The 23,586-nt window shown below is 46.4% G+C and overlaps 1 non-coding gene and 3 pseudogenes across 1 annotated transcript; all 4 read left to right on the top strand.

Annotated features, from left to right (window-relative positions):
• Positions 1 to 13,159: 13,159 nt before the first annotated feature.
• Positions 13,160 to 13,278, top strand: LOC117077125. The gene has a single exon (XR_004434694.1). It is a non-coding gene; the product is annotated as a 5S ribosomal RNA (ribosomal RNA).
• A 3,111-nt stretch (positions 13,279 to 16,389) lies between these two features.
• On the top strand, positions 16,390 to 16,511 carry LOC117077128 (annotated as a pseudogene).
• Positions 16,512 to 17,819: 1,308 nt separating this feature from the next.
• LOC117077126 lies at positions 17,820 to 17,937 on the top strand (annotated as a pseudogene).
• A 2,788-nt stretch (positions 17,938 to 20,725) lies between these two features.
• On the top strand, positions 20,726 to 20,843 carry LOC117077088 (annotated as a pseudogene).
• Positions 20,844 to 23,586: the final 2,743 nt, after the last annotated feature.

Below are 23,586 nucleotides of genomic sequence, written 5' to 3'. Positions count from 1 at the left end.
TCACAGGGTGGAGTACACCCCTGAGAGGTAGCTTCCAAAGGAAGAATCAGACAGGTACACTCGCTGTTCAGCAATATTCTATCTTCTGCAACCTCTGCTGCTGATACCCAGGCAAACAGGGTCTGGAGTGGACCTCAAGCAATCTCCAACAGACCTGCAGCTGAGGGCCTGACTGTTAGAAGGAAAAATATCAAACAGGAAGAACACCTACACCAATACCCCATCAGTACGTCACCATCATCAAAGACCAGAGGCAGATAAAAGCACAAAGATGGGGAAGAAGCAGGGCAGAAAAGCTGGAAATTCAAAAAATAAGAGCGCATCTCCCCCTGCAAAGGAGCGCAGCTCATCGCCAGAAACGGATCAAAGCTGGTCAAGAATGACTTTGATGAGATGAGAGAAGAAGGCTTCAGTCCATCAAACTTCTCAGAGCTAAAGGAGGATTACGTACCCAGCCCAAAGAAACTAAAAATCTTGAAAAAAGAGTGGAAGAATTGATAGCTAGAATAATTAATGCAGAGAAGGTCATAAATGAAATGACAGAGATGAAAACCATGACACGAGAAATACGTGACAAATCCACAAGCTTCAGTAACCGACTCGATCAGCTGGAAGAAAGAGTATCAGCGATTGAGGATCAAATGAATGAAATGAAGTGAGAAGAGAAACCAAAAGAAAAAAGAAGAAAAAGAAATGAACAAAGCCTGCAAGAAGTATAGGATTATGTAAAAACACCAAATCTTCGTCTGATTGGGGTGCCTGAAAGTGAGGGGGAAAATGGAACCAAGTTGGAAAACACTCTTCAGGATATCATCCAGAAGAACTTCCCCAACCTAGTAGGGCAGGCCAACATTCAAATTCAGGAAATACAGAGAATGCCACAAAGATACTCCTCAAGAAGAGTAACTCCAAGACACATAATTGCCAGATTCACCAAAGTTGAAATGAAGGAAAAAATCTTAAGGGCAGCCAGAGAGAAAGGTCGGGTTACCCACAAAGGGAAGCCCATCAGACTAACAGCAGACCTCTCAGCAGAAACTCTACAAGCCAGAGAGAGTGGGGGCCAATATTCAATGTTCTTAAAGAAAAGAATTTTCAACCAGAATTTCATATCCAGCCAAACTAAGTTTCACAGGTGAAGGAGAAATAAAATCCTTTACAGATAAGCAAATGCTTAGAGATTTTGTCACCACCAGGCCTGCCTTACAAGAGACCCTGAAGGAAGCCCTAAACATGGAAAGGAACAACCGGTACCAGCCATTGCAAAAACATGCCAAAATGTAAAGACCATCGAGGCTAGGAAGAAACTGCATCAACTAATGAGCAAAATAACCAGTTAATATCATAATGGTAGGATCAAGTTCCACATAACAATATTAACCTTAAATGTTAATGGACTAAATGCTCCAATTAAAAGACACAGACTGGCAAACTGGATAAAGGGTCAAGACTCATCAGTGTGCTGTATTCAGGAGACCCATCTCACATGCAGAGGCATACATAGGCTCAAAATAAAGGGATGGAGGAAGATTACCAAGCAAATGGAGAACAAAAAAAAGCAGGGGTTGCAATCCTAGTCTCTGAGAAAACAGACTTTAAACCATCAAAGATCAAAAGAGACAAAGAAGGCCATTCCATAATGGTAAAGGGATCAATTCAACAGGAAGAGCTAACTATCCTAAATATATATGCACCCAATACAGGAGCACCCAGATTCATAAAGCAAGTCCTTAGAGACTTACAAAGACACTTAGACTCCCATACAATAATAATGGGAGACTTCAACACTCCACTGTCAACATTAGACAGATCAACGAGACAGAAAGTTCACAAGATATCCAGGAATTGAACTCATCTCTGCACCAAGCGGACCTAATAGACATCTATAGAACTCTCCACCCCAAATCAACAGAATATACATTCTTCTCAGCACCACATCGCACTTATTCCAAAATTGACCACATAATTGGAAGTAAAGCACTCCTTAGCAAATGTCAAAGAACAGAAATTTAAACAAACTGTCTCTCAGACCACAGTGCAATCAAACTAGAACTCAGGACTAAGAAACTCACTCAAAACGCTCAACTGCATGGAAACTGAACAACCTGCTCCTGAATGACTACTGGGTACATAACGAAATGAAGGCAGAAATAAAGATGTTCTTTGAAACCAATGAGAACAAAGATACAACATACCAGAATCTCTGGGACACATTTAAAGCAGTGTGTAGAGGGAAATTTATAGCACTAAATGCCCAGAAGGGAAAGCTGGAAAGATCTAAAATGGACACTCTAACATCACAATTAAAAGAACTAGAGAAGCAAGAGCAAACACATTCAAAAGCTAGCAGAAGGCAAGAAATAACTAAGATCAGAGCAGAACTGAAGGAGATAGAGACACAAAAACCCCTCCAAAAAATCAATGAATCCAGGAGTTGGTTTTTTGAAAAGATCAACAAAATTGACAGACTGCTAGCAAGACGAATAAAGAAGAAAAGAGAGAAGAATCAAATAGATGCAATAAAAAATGATAAAGGGAATATCACCACCGACCCCACAGAAATACAAACTACCATCAGAGAATACTATAAACACCTCTACGCAAATCAACTAGAAAATCTAGAAGAAATGGATAATTTCCTGGACACTTACACTCTCCCAAGACTAAACCAGGAGAAGTTGAATCCCTGAATAGACCAATAGCAGGCTCTGAAATTGAGGCAATAATTCATAGCCTACCAACCAAAAAAAGTCCAGGACCAGATGGATTCACAGCTGAATTCTACCAGAGGTACAAGGAGGAGCTGGTACCATTCCTTCTGAAACTATTCCAATCAATAGAAAAAGAGGGAATCCTCCCTAACTCATTTTATGAGGCCAACATCATCCTGATACCAAAGCCTGGCAGAGACACAACCAAAAAATAAAATTTTAGACCAATATCCCTGATGAACATTGATACAAAAATCCTCAATAAAATACTGGCAAACCAGATTCAGCAGCACATTAAAAAGCTTATCCACCATGATCAAGTGGGCTTCATCCCTGGGATGCAAGGCTGGTTCAACATTCGCAAATCAATAAACATAATCCAGCATATAAACAGAACCAAAGACAAGAATCACATGATTATCTCAATAGATGGAGAAAAGGCCTTTGACAAAATTCAACAGCCCTTCATGGTAAAAACGCTTAATAAATTCGGTATTGATGGAACGTACCTCAAAATAATAAGAGCTATTTATGACAAACCCACAGCCAATATCATACTGAATGGGCAAAAACTGGAAAATTCCCTTTGAAAACTGGCACAAGACAGGGATGCCCTTTCTCACCACTCCTATTCAACATAGTGTTGGAAGTTCTGGCTAGGGCAATCAGGCAAGAGAAGGAAATTAAGGGTATCCAGTTAGGAAAAGAAGAAGTCAAATTGTCCCTGTTTGCAGATGACATGATTGTATATTAGAAAACCCATTGTCTCAGCCCAAAATCTCCTTAACCTGATAAGCAACTTCAGCAAAGTCCCAGGATACAAAATTAATGCGCAAAAATCACAAGCATTCTTATACAGCAGTACAGACATACAGATGAGCCAAATCAGGAATGAACTCCATTCACATTGCTTCAAAGAGAATAAAATACCTAGGAATCCAACTGACAAGGGATGTAAAGGACCTCTTCAAGGAGAACTACAAACCACTGCTCAGTGAAATCAAAGAGGACACAAACAAATGGAAGAACATACCATGCTCATGGATAGGAAGAATCAATATTGTGAAAATGGCCATACTGCCCAAGGTTATTTACAGATTCAGTGCCATCCCCATGAAGCTACCAATGAGTTTCTTCACAGAAGTGGAAAAAACGGCTTTAAAGTTCATATGGAACCAAAAAAGAGCCCGCATTGCCAAGACAATCCTAAGTCAAAAGAACAAAGCTGGAGGCATCATGCTACCTGACTTCAAACTATACTACAGGCTACAGTAACCAAAACACCATGGTACTGGTACCAAAACAGAGATATAGACCAATGGAACAGAACAGAGTCCTCAGAAATAATACCACACATGTACAGCCATCTGATCTTTGACAAACCTGAGAGAAACAAGAAATGGGGAAAGGATTCCCTATTTAATAAATGGTGCTGGGAAAATTGGCTAGCCATAAGTAGAAAGCTGAAACTGGATCCTTTCCTTACTCCTTATACGAAAATTAATTCAAGATGGATTAGAGACTTAAATGTTAGACCTAATACCATAAAAACTCTAGAAGAAAATCTAGGTAGTACCATTCAGGACATAGGCATGGGCAAGGACTTCATGTCTAAAACACCAAAAGCAACGGCAGCAAAAGCAAAAATTGACAAATGGGATCTAATTAAACTAAAGAGCTTCTGCACAACAAAAGAAACTACCATCAGAGTGAACAGGCAACCTACAGAATGGGAGAACATTTTTGCAATCCACTTATCTGACAAAGGGCTATTATCCAGAATCTACAAAGAACTCAAACAAATTTACAAGAAAAAAAACAAACAAACCCCATCAAAAAGTGGGCAAAGGATATGAACAGACATTTCTCAAAAGAAGACATTCATACAGCCAACAGACACATGAAAAAATGCTCATCATCACTGGCCATCAGAGAAATGCAAATCAAAACCCAATGAGATACCATCTCACACCAGTTAGAAGGCAATCATTAAAAAGTCAGGAAACAACAGGTGCTGGAGAGGATGTGGAGAAATAGGAACACTTTTACACTGTTGGTGGGATTGTAAACTAGTTCAACCCTTATGGAAAACAGTATGGCGATTCCTCAAGGATCTAGAACTAGATGTACCATATGACGCAGCCATCCCAGTACTGGGTATATACCCAAAGGATTATAAATCATGCTGCTATAAAGACACATGCACACGTATGTTTATTGTGGCACTATTCACAATAGCAAAGACTTGGAATCAACCCAAATGTCCATCTGTGACAGACTGGATTAAGAAAATGTGGTGGGGCCGGGCGCGGTGGCTCAAGCCTGTAATCCCAGCACTTTGGGAGGCCGAGACGGGCGGATCCCAAGGTCAGGAGATCGAGACCATCCTGGCTAACACGGTGAAACCCCGTCTCTACTAAAAATACAAAAACTAGCCGGGCGAGGTGGCGGGTGCCTGTAGTCCCAGCTACTCAGGAGGCTGAGGCAGAAGAATGGTGTAAACCCGGTAGGCGGAGCTTGCAGTGAGCTGAGATCTGGCCACTGCACCCCAGTCCCTGTGACAGAGCGAGACTCCACCTCAAAAAAAAAAAAAAAAAGAAAAGAAAATGTGGCACATATACACCATGGAATATTATGCAGCCATAAAAAGGATGAGTTTGCATCCTTTGTAGGGACATGGATGCAGCTGGAAACCATCATTCTTAGCAAACTATCACAAGAACAGAAAACCAAACACCGCATGTTCTCACTCATAGGTGGGAACTGAACAATGACATCACTTGGACTCGGGAAGGGGAACATCACACATCGGGGCCTATCATGGGGAGGGGGGAGGGGGGAGGGATTGCATTGGGAGTTATACCTGATATAAATGATGAATTGATGGGTGCTGATGAGTTGATGGGTGCAGCACACCAACATGGCACAAGTATACATATGTAACAAACCTGCACGTTATGCACATGTACCCTAGAACTTAAAGTATAATAAAAAAATTTAAAAAAAAGTTAGTATGTGCATTACATGAAACTGAAAAACACAAGAAGCAAAGAACAAAGTCATTCAAAACTACAAGCAGTTTATAGTTTGACATGTTCTTCTAGATCATGTGTGTGGGTAGGCACAACATCCAATTTTATGGGACTGAGATTGTACAGTATGTATCATGATTTTTCACACATCATGAATATTTACCAATTGAAAATCCCAAAACTATATGAGTGTTTTGATAACCAAGAATACACTACACCAACTCAAACTGCTAAAAAATAAAAAAGATTGTAATCCTGCCTTTCTTGGGACAAAAATTTCATATAAGACAAAAATGGCAACATGCCTCTAGATAAAAGCATTGGCAGAGTTCCGATTTAAATGCTGCATTCCCTTAATGCTCAATTTAAAATGAAACACACAGCAAAAGATATACTAAGTATAATGTTTTTAAGAGAATTCATTAGCAGATCTATACCATTAAAATATTAGCAAAGTATATTTCCTTTGAATTACTTAATGTATTTCTATAGTACAGCCAAAAGAGATGCATACATCAATGGCTATCAAAATGTAAATATGGACATACATGGACCTATCTGCATACACTTCTTCCTGTATACTTCCTTCTGCGCCTCTGTTGCCAACCTAATGAACAAGTAAGTCCTGACATACACTGCTCAGAGGTGGCCTAACAATTCCATGTCCAAGATGCATCTTTCTATCAATTATAACAAAGGTATTTACAAATTGGCTAATTCACTAGCTTAGTTTTTATCATAAGTTGTCACTCCATTCATAAAGCTTAATGTTACAAAATAATGAACTTTGTCCACAATGAACACAGGCACTTTACTAAAAACGCTCATATAGACCTGTGGTTATCATCTAAAACCATCGTCTAGATATGAAGATACTAGCAAAGAGCGCTTCCCTTCACCCTTCCTCGTCTTCCTCTTCCACCATCCCAGTGACTAAGTATAGGATGTCTAGCTCCAAGAGGTGAACTCATAAAGGTCACTCCCAGAACACAGGCCTTCCTAAAATATAACAAAAGGACATTCACAAAGGGACTGGTTACTACATCTATTTTTAACATACTTTGAGCATTAAGACTTATCCTTTACTACGCAATATTAACTAAAATGCACATATAGAACAATGGTTAGCTATCTTAACTAATCTCAGGAGCACAGAACCCTTCTCCCTGCATACCTCCTCCCTCCCTCCCCACCAACCACCCAGTGAAGTCTGCATTCGCTCCTAAACATCAAGTTTTAACAATTTCATCCCCAAATGCAACCACTCCTAGGAAGTACTGAAAACAAATGTTTAGAGGGGTGTTACTTAAGCCGTCTACTTTTAACCTATATTGTGCACCTTTTTTTGAAACGGAGTCTTGCTCTGTTACCAGGTTGGAGTGAAGTGGTGCGATCTCGGCTCACTGCAACCTCCGCCTCCCAAGTTCTGGCAATTCTCCTGCCTCAGCTTCCCGAGTAGCTGGGACTATAGGTGCACACCACCACGACCAGCTAATTTTTGTATTTTCAGTAGAGACGTGGTTTCACCATGTTGGCCAAGATGGTCTCGATCTCTTGACCTCGTGATCTGCCTGCCTCGGCCTCCCAAAGTGCTGGGATTACAGGCATGAGCCACTGTGCCAGGCCGTTGTGCACTTTTAGACACCTAGAAAGACTAGATGTTTCAAACTGGACTTAAGTTTTCCACTATATACACAGTAGCATTGAATAAATGGTATACATACATAACACAGACTATAATTTGAGTGTCTTCTAAATAGGATCATTCTGGCCTAGAGCCCCTCCCTTTCCCACCTCTACCAACCCGGTGGACAGCTATAAGCCATCTGTAATGCTTAGGGGGGGATTTTAACAATTTCCCTTCTGTTTTTAAGAAGTCTTCCCTGTGAATTTTAACACAAAGTACTGGATGTATTAGTTTACTAATTCTACTTTTGTCATACACTGGCAACCTCTTTAACATCGACTAGATGTAAATTAGGACTCCTATGTCCACTTATATATACTATATACACAGCACAGTAAATGAAAATGCAGACACAAGGGACAATGGTCAATGTGCCTCCTCTTAAACACACTGGACATTGGTAGAAAGCCCTTTGCACTTTGTGCTCCTCCTTCCCCCTGAACCAGCACAAATATCTCAAAATGTATACTGCTCAGAGAATTGATCAGTTTCCAAGACAATATTTCATATCAAAAGGATAGCTACAAAATGTGTTATTTACTACCTCTACTTTTAACATACTTTGTGCACTTCTAAACATCTAGAAAGACTAGATATTTCAAATAAGGACTTAAGTTTGTCCGCTATATACACAGTAGTGTTGAATAAACTACACACAGGTAACAATGGTTGTATCTCAAAGTGTCTTCTAAATAGGAATATTCTGGTCTAGAACCCTTCATTCCTTCCAACTCCTCTCCACCACCAACCTGGTAGATATAGGCACGTGTCACTTAGAGCTGATGTTATCATTTCACTTCCAAAAGTCCTTTTCAGAAGACAGCCTTTCTACAAATTTTAACAAAGTGTACAAAATGTGTTAGTTTACTAACTCTGCTTCTGTCATACATTGGCAACCTCTTTAATATCTAGAGACTAGATATTACGAAATCGGGACTCAGTCATCCAGTATATACACAATATATACAGTATAGCAAAGTTAAATGAAATGCATGTAACATATAGGCAATGGATTAAGCTGACATTTTCTAATAAACAATGGCAAAACACCTTTTGCAGTTTTTTCCCTCCCACCTCCCAGGTGGTTCAACAATTCCACTTCCAAACAGCATTTCCCATCAGTTTTAAAAAGCTATTTACAAAAAGTATTATTCTACTACCACTTTTAAATACATCAAGCACTTCCTTCCAAATATCTAGAAAGACTAGATATTTCATATAACTTGTTCACCACGTACACAGCACTGTTAAATATACAATGGTTATTTAACATTTAACAATGGTTAAATATAGAAAAGCACACATACAACAATGGTTATCATCTGAGGTATCTTGTAAATAAATGTATACTGCTCAGAGAATTGATCAGTTTCCAAGACAATATTTCATATCAAAAGGATAGCTACAAAATGTGTTATTTACTACCTCTACTTTTAACATACTTTGTGCACTTCTAAACATCTAGAAAGACTAGATATTTTGGCCTTGAATCATCCCCTCCTCTCTTCCTTCCTTCTCTGTCTTCAATCCAGTGGACAAGTACAGGAAAGTGTAATGCTCAGAGATGGTTGAACAAATTCCTATGCAAAAGTCATTTACAGAAGACAAGTTTTCCTATGAATTTCAACACAAAGCGTACAAAATATGCTAATTTTACTACTTTGTCATACACTGGTAACCTCTTTAACATCTAGAGACTAGATGTTGAAAAATTAGGACTATTTGTCCATTATATACACTATATACAGAGCAAAACAAAATGCACAAAACATACAGAAAAATGTCTGAAAATGTCCAAGTATGAACACACTAGTATATTACCTTTTGCAATTTCTTCCCTCCCACCTCCTCTAAACCATTGAACAAGTATAGACATTACTATACTGCTCACAAAGGTGGCTTTTCAATTCAATTTCCAAAAGTATTTCCTATGAATTTTAGCAAAAAGATATTTACAAAGTGGTATTTTACTACCTCTACATTTAACATACATCGGGCACTTCTAAACATCTAGATAGACTAGATGCTTCAAGTAAGGAGTTAATTTGTCCACTATATACACAGCAGTCTTGAATAAACTGCAAACATGTAACAACACTTATAATTTAAAAGTCTCCCAAATGTGAACATTCTGGCCTAGAACCCTTCCCATCTCCATCAACCCAGAAGACATCATATTTTCAGAAGACAATCTTTCCTAGGACTTGTAAAACAAAATGTACAAAATATATTAGTTTAAGCTCTACTTTTGTCATACACTGGCAACCTCTTTAACATCCAGAAAGACTAGATGTTGTCAATTAGGACTCGTCTGTCCTTTATGTACACTATATACACAGATAAGTAAAACAAAATGCACAGAGATAATGATTCATCTTGCCTCGCTGCAAGCAGGATGGCATAGAGCTCTCTGCACCTCCTCTTCTCTCCTCCCCTGAACCGCTGCACAAACACAATGAGTGTTACTCAACAGGCGATTTGGCCATTCCCCCCAAAAACCATTTCCTATGAATTGTAACAAAAAGATATTTACAAAATGTTATTTTGCTACCTCTAATTTTAACATATATCAGGCACTTCAGAACATCTAAAAATAGACATTTCAAAAAAGCTTAGCATTGTCAACTATATACACAGTAGTGAGGAATAAAATGCACACAAAACAATGGATAGAATATGAAAATGTCTTCTAAATATGACCAGTCTAGCATTAAACCTTCTCTTCCTTCTCACGTCTTCCAGCTCCATGTCATCTAAGCCACTTAACGTGGACATATCGCTTCCAGAGGCCCTCTAACAACTTCATTTCCAAAAGTCATCTCTAGAAGACCCGTATTTTCTATGATTTCTTTTAATCAAATGAGAATTTACAAGATGTGTGACGTTCTAACTCTACTTTATCATACGTCGGCAACCTCTTTCCATCTAAAAGGGCTAGATGTGACAAATGTTTTCTATTAAAAGGTTGGGGTGGAGTTGAGAGCAGTTATTTCATATTATATACACAGGCCTTCCAAAATCGGCCAGCAAATCTTCCCAGAGGGTGGTGGGCATTTCCAACGTGCCAAACGTGGCCTGTCATTCTACCATTTCTCTCTTCCGACAGCAAAGTCTGGTAGAACGAAGACCAACTGCCCGATGGCCGCTGGTCGTTCGGGACTTCGCTCACCTCCCAGGCCCGTTAAGGCCTTTGTCCGTTGTTGTCAGGACTAGGTAGGTTTCGCCCAATGGCGACAGAGTGGTCACCCGGGAACCGGATCTGCACGGCTCCGTGGCCTAAAGAGGCAGCCGAGCCTGCCTGCGTTCCTAGGCTGCCTTCCTGGACCCTACACGCCCTAATGGCCTCCACCGCGGGGCGTTCGAGTGGCCGCCATGCTTCCCGGCCCGCCACGCCCACCGCCGCCCAAAGGCACTGCGTCCCGGCCGCTCTGCGGGCGTTTCGTTGAGGCCCGGCAGTCTTGGGCTGGGAGACCTGGCAGCCGACCATGTCCGGGCTGGGAGAGGCCGCCGCCGCCATCAGTCACCGAGGTCGGGTGGGGAAGAGAGGTTCGCTCCGGCTTCAAGGCCTGGGCACAGCCAGTGGGCAGCCACAGCAGAGGCCTCCAGTGTCTGCATGGCACAGGGCTCGGCCTGTCATGCAGTCGGCCCCGCCGGCCCGAGGCCGGAGGGCCTGGAGGGCCCCGAAGGAGCGGGCCGCTTTCTGCGTCTCTCCCATTCTCTCTCTTTCTCTTTTCTTTCATTCCATCTTCTTTCTTTCCTTTTCTTTCTCTCTCTCTCTCTCCTCTCTCTCTCTCTCTCTCCCCCCACACACCCCCGTCTCTCTTTCTTTCTTTCAAGCCAGGCTCATGTTTTGTAGTTTTAGTAGAGACGTGGATTCACCATGTTAGCAAAGCTGGTCTGGCTCTCCTGACCTCGTGATCCACCGTCCTCTGAATCTCAGTGTGCTGTGGTTACAGGCGTGATCCACCACGCATGGCCTGCTGTAGTCTTTTGTGGCTTCGCCCCTCCTTCCCATCCACCTACTGTCACCATGCTTTCCAACCAATCCGGATTCTGCTCCCACTTTATCGCCCTCCTACACCCATGCTGCAGCCGGGGACGTCCACTTGGGGAGCCGCCATGAAAGCAACACAGGGCAGAAGCCTCCCCCCACTTCTGCCTCGCCGCCACCATGCCAGGAGCCCAGGTCCATCCTGGGAGGGCAGGGGACCAGACCATAAAGGCCCTGGCGCATGTTCCCTGCCGTTTGTGACTGCCTTGCCGCTCCTGGAATGCTCAGGAGTTTCGAAGCACTCATCGGGTGCTGCTGCAACATTCCAAATTGGGAGAAGGGTCGGGCAGGGGTAGTGGGTGCCACACACATCAGCCAAGACCTCCGCTCTAGAACGTAGGTGCTCTTTTATCTGGGGACAGGACATTGTTTCGCCAGCCACCAGGAAAACAGTCACTGTGCACCTGGATTCCCATTGCCACCATCTTCATGTAAACTCCAGTCCCGAGGATATGCCAGAGAGAACCAGGCCCCCGGTACCGTGGGCACGCCCAATGCCACGACTCCTGCCAAATGGGCAGGGTCACTCTCCAAATCAAGGGGCCCACTGCACCTCACCAGGGGCACAGGGAGGTGCCAGCAAAGGAAGGACCTTAAGAAACCCACCTCCAAAGCAAGCAATTAATCCAAGATAAAACCGGTCTCAGTGTTCCTTTACTCTTCTCAAATAGACGGCCTGGCCACCCTGTTCTGGCCCAGCCCAAGCCCCCTCCATCCTATCCCGGCCTGCTCAAAAGGGCCCTGCCTACTGGAGCAGGTTTCTCCCTCTCCAAGTCTCTATCACTCTTGCTCTGTTGGTCCCTCACCCTCTCTCTTCTGGGTTTGCCCCTGCACCTCAGGATCCTTCTGTTGCCTCCCCTCTGTCTCTCTGTCTCTCTCCATTTCTCTGTCCCTCTCTCTTTCTCAGTCTCTCTGTCTGTCTCTTTCCCTCTCCCCTCCCCTGTCTCTCTCGACTGCTGTCTCTCTCTGTCCTTCGGTTTCAATCTCTCCAGCCACCTCTTCCTTGCTCTCCTTCAAACGATTTTCATGTGTATGCATGTGTGTGTGTGTGTCTGTACGTGTTTGTGCACGTATGTGGGTTCCTGTGAGCCCAGGTGTGTCTGTGTGTGCGGCTGTGGAATTTCTCCTGGTGGTGATGGGGTGTGACTGGATTTCTCTTAGCATCTCTCGCTAGTAATCAGGCTGCTGGCTCTACTGCCAGCCCGGGGACAAGCAGGGCCATCCCTCAACCCCCAAACCCCCATGCCGTCTTGCCCACTGGCTGGGTCTTGGTCCTGACAAGTGACCATGGTGGGGACGTTGTGAGGAAAAAGCCACCCGGTAGAGCCAGCTGTTCACCCTTGGCCAGCCCTGACGGCTCTGGGTGGATGGAGCAAGAGGGGGCCTCACAGGAGCTCCTGAGCGGTCTGGGATCAAAAAAAAATCTCGGCCACAGGGCAGAGCACTGGACAGGTCCCAGGATCGTGGACCCTGGATACCCTGACACCTATAATCGCTCCCTGTTCCAAGCGGGCCCGTTTTGGTGGAAGCTCTGCAGCTCAGGAGCCAGGGGAAGGCCACGGGTGAGCGGCTCAGGGGTCCCGATACTAGCCTGGAGGCCCCGGGCTGGTGGTGCCAGCTGGAACCTGGCAGGCATGACTGGGCCAGGATCTTGTGGCAGCCAGGGGTCTCTGCCAGCATCTATGGCCATACCACCCTGAACGTGCCTGATCTCGTCTGATCTCGGAAACTAAGCAGGGTAGGACCTGGTTAGTACTTGGATGGGAGACTGCCTGGGAATACCAGGTGTTATAGTCTTTTTCGCTTTCTTTCTTGTCTTTCTTTCTTTTCTATGTTCCTTTCTTTCCTTCTCTCTCTGTTTCTTTCTTTTCTTTCTCTCTTTCTTTCTTTCTTCTTTCTTTCTTACTTTCTTCATTTTCCTCTTTCTTTTCATTCTTGCTTTTCACTTCTCTTTCTTTCCTTCTTTCTTTCTTTTCTTTATTTCATCTTTCTTCCTCTCTCTTTCTTTCTTATCCTCTTTATTCCTTTCTCTCTTTTTTCTTTCTTCTTTCTTTAAATATTTCTTTCTTTCTTTCTCTCTCTCTTTCTTTTCTTTCTTCCTTTTCTTTCTTTCTTTCTTCTTTCATTCCTTCTTTCTTCCTTTTCTTTCTTTCTCTTTCTTCTTTCTTTCTTTCTTTTTTTCTCTTTCTTTCTTTCTTCTTTCTTTCTTCTTCTTCTTTCTTTCCTTCTTCTTTCTTTCTTTCTTTTTTTCTTTCTCTCTTTCTTTCTTTCTTCTTTCTTTCTTACTTTCTTCATTTTCCTCTTTCTTTTCATTCTTGCTTTCTCACTTCTCTTTCTTTCCTTCTTTCTTTCTTTTCTTTATTTCCATCTTTCTTCCTCTCTCTTTCTTTCTTATCCTCTTTATTTCCTTTCTCTCTTTTTTCTTTCTTCTTTCTTTAAATATTTCTTTCTTTTCTTTCTCTCTCTCTTTCTTTTCTTTCTCTCTCTTTTCTTTCTTTCTTTCTTCTTTCATTCCTTCTTTCTTCCTTTTCTTTCTTTCCCGTTTCTTACTTTCTTTCCTTCTTTCTTTTTTTCTCTTTCTTTCTGTCTTCTTTTTTCCTTCTTCTTTCCTTCCTTCTTTCTTTCCTTCTTTTCTTTCTTTCTCTCTTCCTTTCTTCTTTCCATCCTTCTTCCTTTCTTCTTCCATCCTTCTTTCTTTCTTTTTCCTTCTCTTTCTTTCTTTCATCCTTCCTTCCTTCCTTCCTTTCTTTTCTTTCTTTCTTTCTTTCTCTTTCTTTTTTCTTTTCTTTCTTTCTTTCTTCTTCTTTCTTTCTCTCTCTCTCTCTCTCTCTCTTTCTTCCTTCTTCCTTCCTTCCTTTCTTCCTTCTTTCTTTTCTTTTCTCTTTTCTTTTCTTTCTTCCTTTTTCTTCCAGATGGAGTCTTGCTCTATCACCCAGGGTGGAGTGCAGTGGCGTGATCTCGGCTCACTTCAAGCTCTGTCTCCCAGGTTCATGCCATTCTCCTGCCTCAGCCTCCCCAGCAGCAGGGACTACAGGTGCCGGCCCCCAAGTCAGGCTCATGTTTTGTAGTTTTAGTGGAGGCGGGGTTTCACCGTGAAACCCCAGACAGAAAGGCTGGTCTGGATCACCTGACCTCGTGATCCACCCTCCTCAGAATCCCAATGTGCTGTGGTTACAGCCGTGATCCACTGATCCCAGTCTGCTTTAGTCTTTTGTGATTTCAACCATCCCTCCCTTCCCCCTACTGTTGCCATGCTTCCCAACTTCCCTGGACTCTGCGCCCACTTTATTGCCTGCCTACAACACCACCGCAGCTGGGGACATCCTCTTGGCGTCTGCCACCAAAGGACAACTGGGCAGCAGCCTCCCACCACTTCCGAATCGCTGCCACTACGCCAGGAGCCCGGGTCCATCCCGGGAGGGCAGGGGGCCAGTCCATAAAGGCGCATGCGCAGGTTCCCTGGTGTTCATGCAGCCTTCCCGCTCCTGGAACGCCCAGGAGATTCAATGCACTCATTGGGCACTGCCGCAACCTTCAAACCGGGGGAAGGGGCAGACAAGGGCAGCGGGTTCCACATGTGCCAGCAAAGACCTCTGCTCCCGAACGCAGGGGCCGCTTTTTCCCAGGGAAGGACAGTGCTTTGCTAGCCACCAGGAAAACAGTCCCTGTGCACCCAGATTCCATTGCCACCAACTTCGTGTAAATTGCAGCCCCAAGGACATGCCAGAGATCCAGGCCTCAGGCACCATGGACACGCCCGGTTCCACGGCTCCTGCCAAATGGACGGGCGCACTCTGCAAATCTAGGGGCCCAACACACTGCACCAGGTGCACAGGGAGGTGCCAACATAGGAAGGAGCCTACAAAACCCAACTCCAAGCAAGCAATTAACCCATCTCAGAGCTCCATTGCTCCTCTGGAATGGACGACTTGGTTACCCTGTTCTGGCCCAGTCCATGCCCCCTCCACCCTATCCCGGCCTGCTCAAAAGGGCCCTGCCTACTGGAGCAGGGTGCTCCCTCTCCAAGTCTCTATTGCTCTTGCTCTGCAGCTACCTTGCCCTCTCTCCTCTGGGTTTGCCCCTGCACCTCATGCTCCTTCTGTCACCTTCCCTCTGTCTCTCTGTCTCTCTTTCTCTGTCCCTCTCTCTTTCTGTTTCTCTCTGTCTGTTTGTTTCCCTCTTCCCCTCCCCTGTCTCTCTGACCACTGTCTCTCTCCATCCCTCAGTTTCAATCTCTCAATCCATCTCTTCCTTGCTCTCCTTCAAGCTGTTTGCGTGTGCGTGTTTGTGTGTGTCTGTGCGTGTTGTGTGCATGTGTAGGTTCCCGCGCTCGAGTGCCCAGGTGTGTCTGTTGTGCAGTTGTGGATTTTCTCCTGGTGGTGGTGCGGTGTGACTGGGTTTCTCTCAGCAACTCTCAACAGAGATCAGGCTGCTGGCTCTAGTGCCAGCTCGGGGAAAACAGGGCCATTACCCAACCCTCAACCCCCATGCCCTCTTGCCCACTGGCCAGGTCTTGGTCAGGACAAGTGACTGTCGTGGGGGCATTGTGAGAAAAAAGTCATGCGCCTTGAACGGCTGTTCACCCTTGGCCAGCCCTGACGGCTCTGGGTGGGTAGAGCAAGAGGGGGCCTCACAGGAGCTTCTGAGCAGCCTGGGATCCAAAAGAATATCTTTGTGACAGGGCTGAGGACAGGATGGGGTCCCAGGATTCTGGGCCGAGGGCCCTGATGCCTCGGAGCACTCCCTGTTCTGAGTGGGCCTGACGTGGTGGAACCTTGGAATCTCGGCAGCTGAGGGAAGGCCATGGGCGAGGGGCTCAGAGGTCCTGATTCGAGTCTGGCGGCCCTGGGCTGGAAGCTGGTGGGCATGGCTGCGCAGATCTCTTGGGGCAGCCAGGTGCCTCTGCCAGCCTGTATGGCCATACCACCCTGAACGTGCCTGACCTTGTCTGATCTCGTGAAGCTAAGCAGGATCTGGCCTGGTTAGTTCTTGGATGGGAGACCACCTGGGAATTCCAGGTGCTGCAGGCCTTTCTGCTTTCTTTCTTGTCTTTCCTTTTCACCTTCCTTTCCTCTATTCTCTCCCTCTCTCTTTTCTTTCTTTCTTTCTTTCCTTCTTACTTTCTTTCTTTCTTTCCTTCTTCTTTTCTGCCTTTCTCTCTTTCTTTTTCTTTCTTTCTTTCTTTCTCTTTCTTTCTCTTTCTTTTTTCTTTCTCTTTCTTTCTTTCCTTCTTACTTTCTTTCTTTTCTTTCTTTCCTTCTTCTTTTCTGCCTTTCTCTCTCTCTTTCTTTTTCTTTCTTTCTTTCTTTCTTTCTCTCTCTCTCTCTCTCTCTTTCTCTCTCTTTCTCTCTCTCTCTCTCTCTCTCTCTCTCTGCCTTTCTCTCTCTCTTTCTCTCTTTTTTTCTTTTTCTTCCAAACAGAGTTTCTCTCTGTCACCCAGGCTGGACTGTCGTGGCATGATCTCAGCTCACTGCAAGCGCCCCCTTCCGGGTCCACGCCATGCTTCTGCCTCAGCCTCCCGAGCAGCTGGGACTACACATGCTCGCCACCGTGTCTGGCTTATGTTTTGTAGTTTTACTAGAGACAGGCTTTCAACATGTAAGCCAGGCTGGTCTGGATCTCCTGACCTCATAATCCACATGCCTCGGCCTCCCAAAGTGCTGGGATTACATTCATGATACACCGCGTCTGGCCTTCAGTATGCTTTTGTGGCTTTCCCCCTCCGTACCTTTCCCCTACTATCACCATGCTTCCCAACCTCCCTTGACTCTGCTCTCCCTTTATAGTGCCCCTATACATCTGACGCAACTGGGGAACTCCTTCTGGGGGTGCGCCACAAAAGCACCACCTTGCAGCAGCATTCCACGGCTTCCACCTAGCCCCCGCCACATCAGGAGCAGGGCTCCAGCCTGGGAGTGCAGTGGGCTGACCCCAAAAGCACAGGCCCGGGGGTTGACATTGTGAGAAAAAGGTCACGTGCCGCTGGTCCGCCTCTTTGCCCTTGGCCAGCTCTGACGTCTCTGGCTGGGTGTGGCAAGAGGGGGCTTTTCAGGAGCTCCTTAGCAGCCAAGGATTCAAAAGAATACCTCTGTGACAGGGCGGAGGAGCGGACAGGGTCCCAGGATCATGATCCATGGGTCCTGACCCCTCAAAGCACTCCCTGCTCTGAGCAGGCCTGACATGATGGAAACTCGGGAGTTCGGGAGCCGGGGAAAGTCATGGGTGAGCAGCTCAGTTGTCCTGATATGAGCCTGGCATCCCTGGGCTGGCGGTGGCAGCTGGAAGCTGGCGGGTATAGCTGGGCAGGGCTCTTGGGGCAGCCAAGCGCCTCTGCTGGCGTCTACGGGCATACCTACTGAACCTGCCTGATCGCTTCTGATCTCGGAAGCTTAGCAGCGTGGGGCCTGGTTAGTACTTGGATGGGAGACCGCCTGGGAATAACAGGTGCTGTGGGCTTTTTTGTTTTCTTTCTTGTCTTTCTTTCTTTTCTACCTGCCTTTCGCTCCTTCTCTCTCTCTGTCTCTTCTCTCTTTCTTTTCTTTCTCTCTTTCCTTCTTTTTCTTTCTTTCTCTCTTTCCTTCTTTTTTCTTTCCTTTCTTCTTTTCTTTCATTCTTTATTTTTCTTTTCTTCTTTCTGTCCTTCTTTCTTTCTTTTCTTTCATTCTCTCTTTCTTTCTTTCTTATTCTTTCTTTCTTTCTCTCTCTCTTTCTCTTTCCTTCTTTTTTCTTTCATTTCTTTCTTCTTCTTTTCTTTCATTTTTATTTTCTTTTCTTCTTTCTGTCCTTCTTTCTTTCTCTCTTTCTTCCTTCTTCATTTCTTTCTTTCTCTTTTCTTCTTTCTTTTCTTCTTTCTTTCTTTTCTTTCTCTCTTTCCTCTTTTCTTCTTTCTCTTTCCTTCTTTTTTCTTTCCTTTCTTCTTTTCTTCATTCTTTATTTTTCTTTTCTTCTTTCTGTCCTTCTTTCTTCTTTTCTTTCATTCTTCTTCTTTCTTTCCTTTTTCTTTCTTTCTCTCTCTCTTTCTCTCTTTCCTCTTTTTTCTTTCATTCTTTCTTCTTTCTTTTCTTTCATTTTTATTTCTCTTTTCTTTCTGTCCTTCTTTCTTTCTCTCTTTCTTTCCTTCTTTCATTTCTTTCTTTCTCTCTTTCTTTCTTTCTTTTCTTCTTTCTTTCTTTTCTTTCTTTCTCTCCTTCTTTCTTTCTCTCTTTCTTTCTTTCTTTTTCTTCCAGATGGAGTCTCGCACTGTCACCCAAGCTGGAGTGCAGTGGTGCAATCTCAGCTCTCTAAAAGCTCGGCCTCCCGGGTTCACGTCATTCTCCTGCCTCAGCCTCCTGAGCACTGGACTACAGGTGCCTGTCCCCACACCTGGCTCATGTTTTGTAGTTTTAGTAGAGACAGGGTTTCACCGTATTAGCCAGGCTGTCCTAGATGTCCTGAATTTGTGATCCACCTGACTCGACATCCCAAATTCCTGGCATTACAGGCTTGATCCACCACACCAGGCCTGCTGTAGGCTTTTGTGGCTTCCCCCCTCCTTCCCCTACTGTCACCATGCTTCCCAACCTCCCCTGACTGTGCTCCCCCTTTATGGCCCCCCTACACTCCTGCTGCAGCCTGGGACAGACATCCTTCCGGGGGGGGCACCAAAGCACCACCGCGCAGCAGCACCCCAGCGCTTCTGCCTCACTGACACCCCACCAGGAGTCTGAATCCAACCCGGGAGGGCAGGGGGCTGGACCCCAAAGGTGTATGCATGGGTTCCCTGATGTTCGCGGTGCCTTCCCACTCCCAGAACACCCATGCAATTCCATTCAAACATCGGGCACCGCTGCAACCTTCCAAACCAGAGGAAGGGGTGGGCAGGGGCAGCGGGTGCCTCACAGGTCAGCCATGATCTCCGCTCCAGAACGGGAGGGCGCTTTATCTGGTGGAGGGACACTGCTTCACCAGCCACCAGGGAAAGTGTCCCTGTGCACCCAGATTCCCATTGCCACCAACTTCATGTAAACTCCAATCCGGAGGACATGCGAGAGACCCAGGCCTCAGGCCCTGTGGGCACGCCCGGTGCCACAGCTCCTGCCAAATGGGCGGGCGTACTCTGCAAATCAGGGGACCCACCGCAGTGCATCAAAAGCACAGGGAGGTTCCAAAAAAGGAACGAGCCTATGAAACCCATATCCAAGGGAAACAATTAATCCAAGGAAACATCCGTATCAGCACTGCATTGCTCCTCTCGCATGGACGGCATGGCCACACTGTTCTGGACCAGCCCAACCCCTCTCCACCCTATCCTGGTCTGCTCAAAAGGGCCCTCCCTACAGGATCAGAGTGGTATCTCTCCAAGACTCTATGGCTCTCGTTCTGTAGCTCCCTCCCTGTCTCTCTTCTGGGTTTGCCCCTGCACCTCGCGCTACTCCTGTTGCCTTCCCTCGGTTTTCTCTCTCTCTTTCTCTGTGGCTCTCTCTTTCTCTGCCTCTCTGTCTATCTCTTTCCTTCTCCCCCTCCCCTGTCTCTCTCGATCCCTGTCTCTCTCCCTCCCTCAGTTTCAATCTCTTCATCCATCTCTTCCTTGCTCTCCTTCAAGCCGTTTGTGTGTGTGTGCATCTGTGTGTGTGTGTGTCTGCGTGTGTGCACGTGCCCGTGTGTGGGTTCCAATGCACCAGCACCTGGGTCTGTCTTTGTGTGGGGCTGTGGATTTGCTCCTGGTGGTGGTGGGGTGTGTCTGGGTTTCTCTCAACCCCTCTAGCAGGGGATCAGGCTACTGGATCTAGTGCCAGCCAGGGTCAAACAGGATAATCCCCCAACATCCAACGCCCCACACCCTCTTGCCGACAGGCCGGGACTTGGTCAGGACAAGCGACCATGGTAGGGTCATTCTGAGAAAAAGGCCATGTTGGCTGGGCTGGCTGTTTGGCCTTGGCCAGCCCTAAGGGCTCTGTGTGAGTGGGGAAATTGGGGGCCTCACAGGAGCTCCAAAGCAGCCAGGGATCCAAAAGAATACCTCAGTGACAGGGTGGAGTACTGGATGGCATCTCAGGATCATGGGACCTGGGCTGTTACACTTCGGAGCACTCCCTGTTCTGACCAGGCCCGACGTGGTGGAAGCTCGGAATCTCTGGAGCCGGGGGAAGGCTGCGTGCGAGCAGCTTGGGGCTCCTGATCCGAGCCCTGGGTCCCCGGGCTGGCAGTGCCAGCTGGAAGCTGGTAGACATGGTTGGGCCAGGCTCATGGGGCAGGCAAGGGCCTCTGTGATGTCCGTACCACACTGAACTCGCCCGATCTCGTCTGATCTCGGAAGCTAAGCAGGGTCGGGTCTGGTTAGTACTTGGTTGGGAGACCGCCTGGGAATATCGGATGCTACAGGCTTTTTTGCTTTCTTTCTTGTCTTTCATTCTTTTCTATCTTCCTTTCTTCGCTTCTCTCTCTCTATTCTTTCTTTCTTTTATTTGTTTCTTTCTTTCCTTCTTTCTTTCTTTGCTTTCTCTCTTTCTTTCTTTCTTTCCTTTCTGCCTTTCTTTCTTTCTTTCTTTTCTTTTTCTTTTTTCTTTTTTCCTTCTTTCTTTCTTTTCTTTTTCCCTCTCTCTCTCTCTCTCTTTCTTTCTTCTTCTTCCATATGGTGTCTCACTCTGGCACCCAGGCTGCAGTGCAATGGCGGAATCTCAGCTCACTGCAAGCTTCACCTCCTGGGTTCACACCATCCTCATGCCTCAGCCTCACCAGCAATGTGGACGGCACGCGCCCCCCACCATGCGCGGCTCATGTTTTGTAGTTTAAGTAGAGATGGGTTTTTACCCTTTAATCCAGGCTGGTCGGGATCTCCTGACCTTGTGATCCACATGCTTTGGCCTCCTAAAATGCTGGGATTACATCTGTGATCCACTGCCACCGCGACAGGCCTGCAGTGGGCTTTTGTGGCTTCCCACTTCGCTCCCTTCCCCCAGCTACCGCCTAGCTTCCCAACGTCCCCTGACTCTCCTCTCCCTTTATTGTGCCCCTACACCCCTGACGCACCCAGGGAACTGCTTCCAGGGGTAAGCCACCAAAGCACCACCGGGCAGCAGCATTCTACCACTTCTGCCTAGCTGCCACCCCACCGGGAGCCCGGCTCCAGCCTAGGAGGCCAGGGGCCGGATCCCAAAGGTGCAAGCCCGGGTGTTGGCATTGTGAGAAAAAGGTCACACACTGCTGGGCCGCCTGTTCACCCTTGGCCAGCCATGAGGACTCTTGCTGGGTGGTGCAAGAGTGGGCCTTGCAGGAACTTCTGAGCCACCAGGGATCCAAAAGAATACCTCCGTGACAGGGTGGAGTACCGTACGGTGTCCCAGGATTGTGGGCCCTGGGCCTTGACACCTCAGACTGCTCCCTGTTAGGAGCGGGCCCGACATGGTGGAAGTTCGGGAGCTTGGGAGCTGGTGGAAGGCCGTGGACGAGTGCCACGGGGATCAAGATACAAGCCCTGTGGGCTCGGGCTGGTGGTGCCGGATCGAAGCCAGCATGCATGGCTGGGCTGGGCTCTTGGGACAACCAGGTGCCTCTGCTGGCGTCTACAGCCATACCTCCCTGAACGCGCCCAATCTCATCTGTTCTTGGAAGCTAAGCAGGTAAGTAGGGTCCTTCCTTGTTAGTGCTTGCATGGGAGAACACCTGGGAATCCGGGTATTATAGGCTTTTTTGCTTTCTTTCTTCTCTTTCTTTCTTTTTTACCTTTCTTTCTTCCCTTCTCTCTCTTCTTTCTTTTTCTTTCTTTCTTTCTTTTTTCTTTCTTTCTTTCTTTCTTTCTTTCTTTCTTTCTTCTTTTTTCTTTCTTCTTTCTTCTCTTTCTTTCTTTCTGCCTTCTTCTTTCTTTCTTTCTTCTTTTTTCTTTTTCCTTCTTTCTTTCTTTTCTTTATTTCTGTCTCTGTATCTCTTTCTTTCTCTTTCTTATTCTCATTTTGTTCCAGATGGAATCTCACTGTGTCACCTAGGCTGGACTCTAGTGGCGCAATCTCAGCTCACTGCAAGCTCTACATCCCGGGTTCATACTGTCCTCCTGCCTAAGCCTCCCAAGCAGCTGGGACTACAGGTGTGGCCACCACGCCCAGCTAATGTTTTGTAGTTTTAGTCGAGATGGGGTTTCACCATGTTAGCCAGGCTGGTCTGGATCTCCTGACTACATAATCCACCCGCCTCGGCCACACAAAGTGATGGATTACAGGCATGATCCACCATGCCCGGCCTGCTGTAGGCTTTTGTAGCTTCCCCTCCCCCTCCCTTCCCCCTTCTGTCACCATGCTTCCCAACCTCCCCTGACCCTGTTCCCACCAACACTCCCGCCGCATCTGGGAACCCTCTCCTGGGGTCCGCCACCAAAGCACCACTGGGCAACTGCAACCCACCACTTCCACCTCACCACCACCTCGCCATGATCCCGGCTCCAGCCTGGTAGGGCAGGGGACCAGACCCCAAAGGTGCAGGTGCAGATTCCCTGCCTTTGTCGTTGTGTTCTCTCTCCCAGAACATCCAGGCGATTCAATCCACTCATTGGGTGCTGCTGGAACCTTCCAAACCGGGGAAAGGTGCGCTGAGGGGCACATAGACCAGCCAACACCTCTGCTCCAGTAGGCAGGGGCTCCTTTATCTGGTGGAAGGACATTGCATCACCAGCCACCAGGAAAACAGTCCTTGTGAACCCGGATTCCCATTGTCACCAACTTTGTGTAAACTCCAGTCCCAAGGACACACCAGAGACCCAGGCCTCCTGAACCATGGGCACGCCCGGTTCCATGGCTCCCGCCAAATGGGCAGGCACACTCTGCAAATCAAGGGGCCCACTACACCGCACCAAGAGCATAGCAAGGTGGAATAAAGGATGGAGCCTACAAAACCCACCTCCAAAGCAAGCAATTAATCCAAGACAAAACCCATTTCAGCACTCCATTGCTCCTCTCGCATGGATGGCCTGGCCACCCTGTACTGGCCCAGCCTAAGCCCTTTCCACCATATCCCTGCCTGCTCAAAAGGGCCCCGCCTACCAGAGCAGAGTGCTCCCTCTCCAAGGCTCTATCTTTCTCACTCTCTAGCTCCCTCCCCCTCTCACTTCTTGGTTTGCCCCTGCATCTCGCGCTACTT

The sequence above is a fragment of the Trachypithecus francoisi genome, unplaced genomic scaffold, assembly GCF_009764315.1.
Source record: "Trachypithecus francoisi isolate TF-2019V2 unplaced genomic scaffold, Tfra_2.0 Lachesis_group5, whole genome shotgun sequence".
Classification (NCBI taxonomy): Eukaryota; Metazoa; Chordata; class Mammalia; order Primates; family Cercopithecidae; genus Trachypithecus; species Trachypithecus francoisi.
Note: the sequence above shows the minus strand (reverse complement) of the source record. Positions and strands in the feature narration are given on the sequence as shown.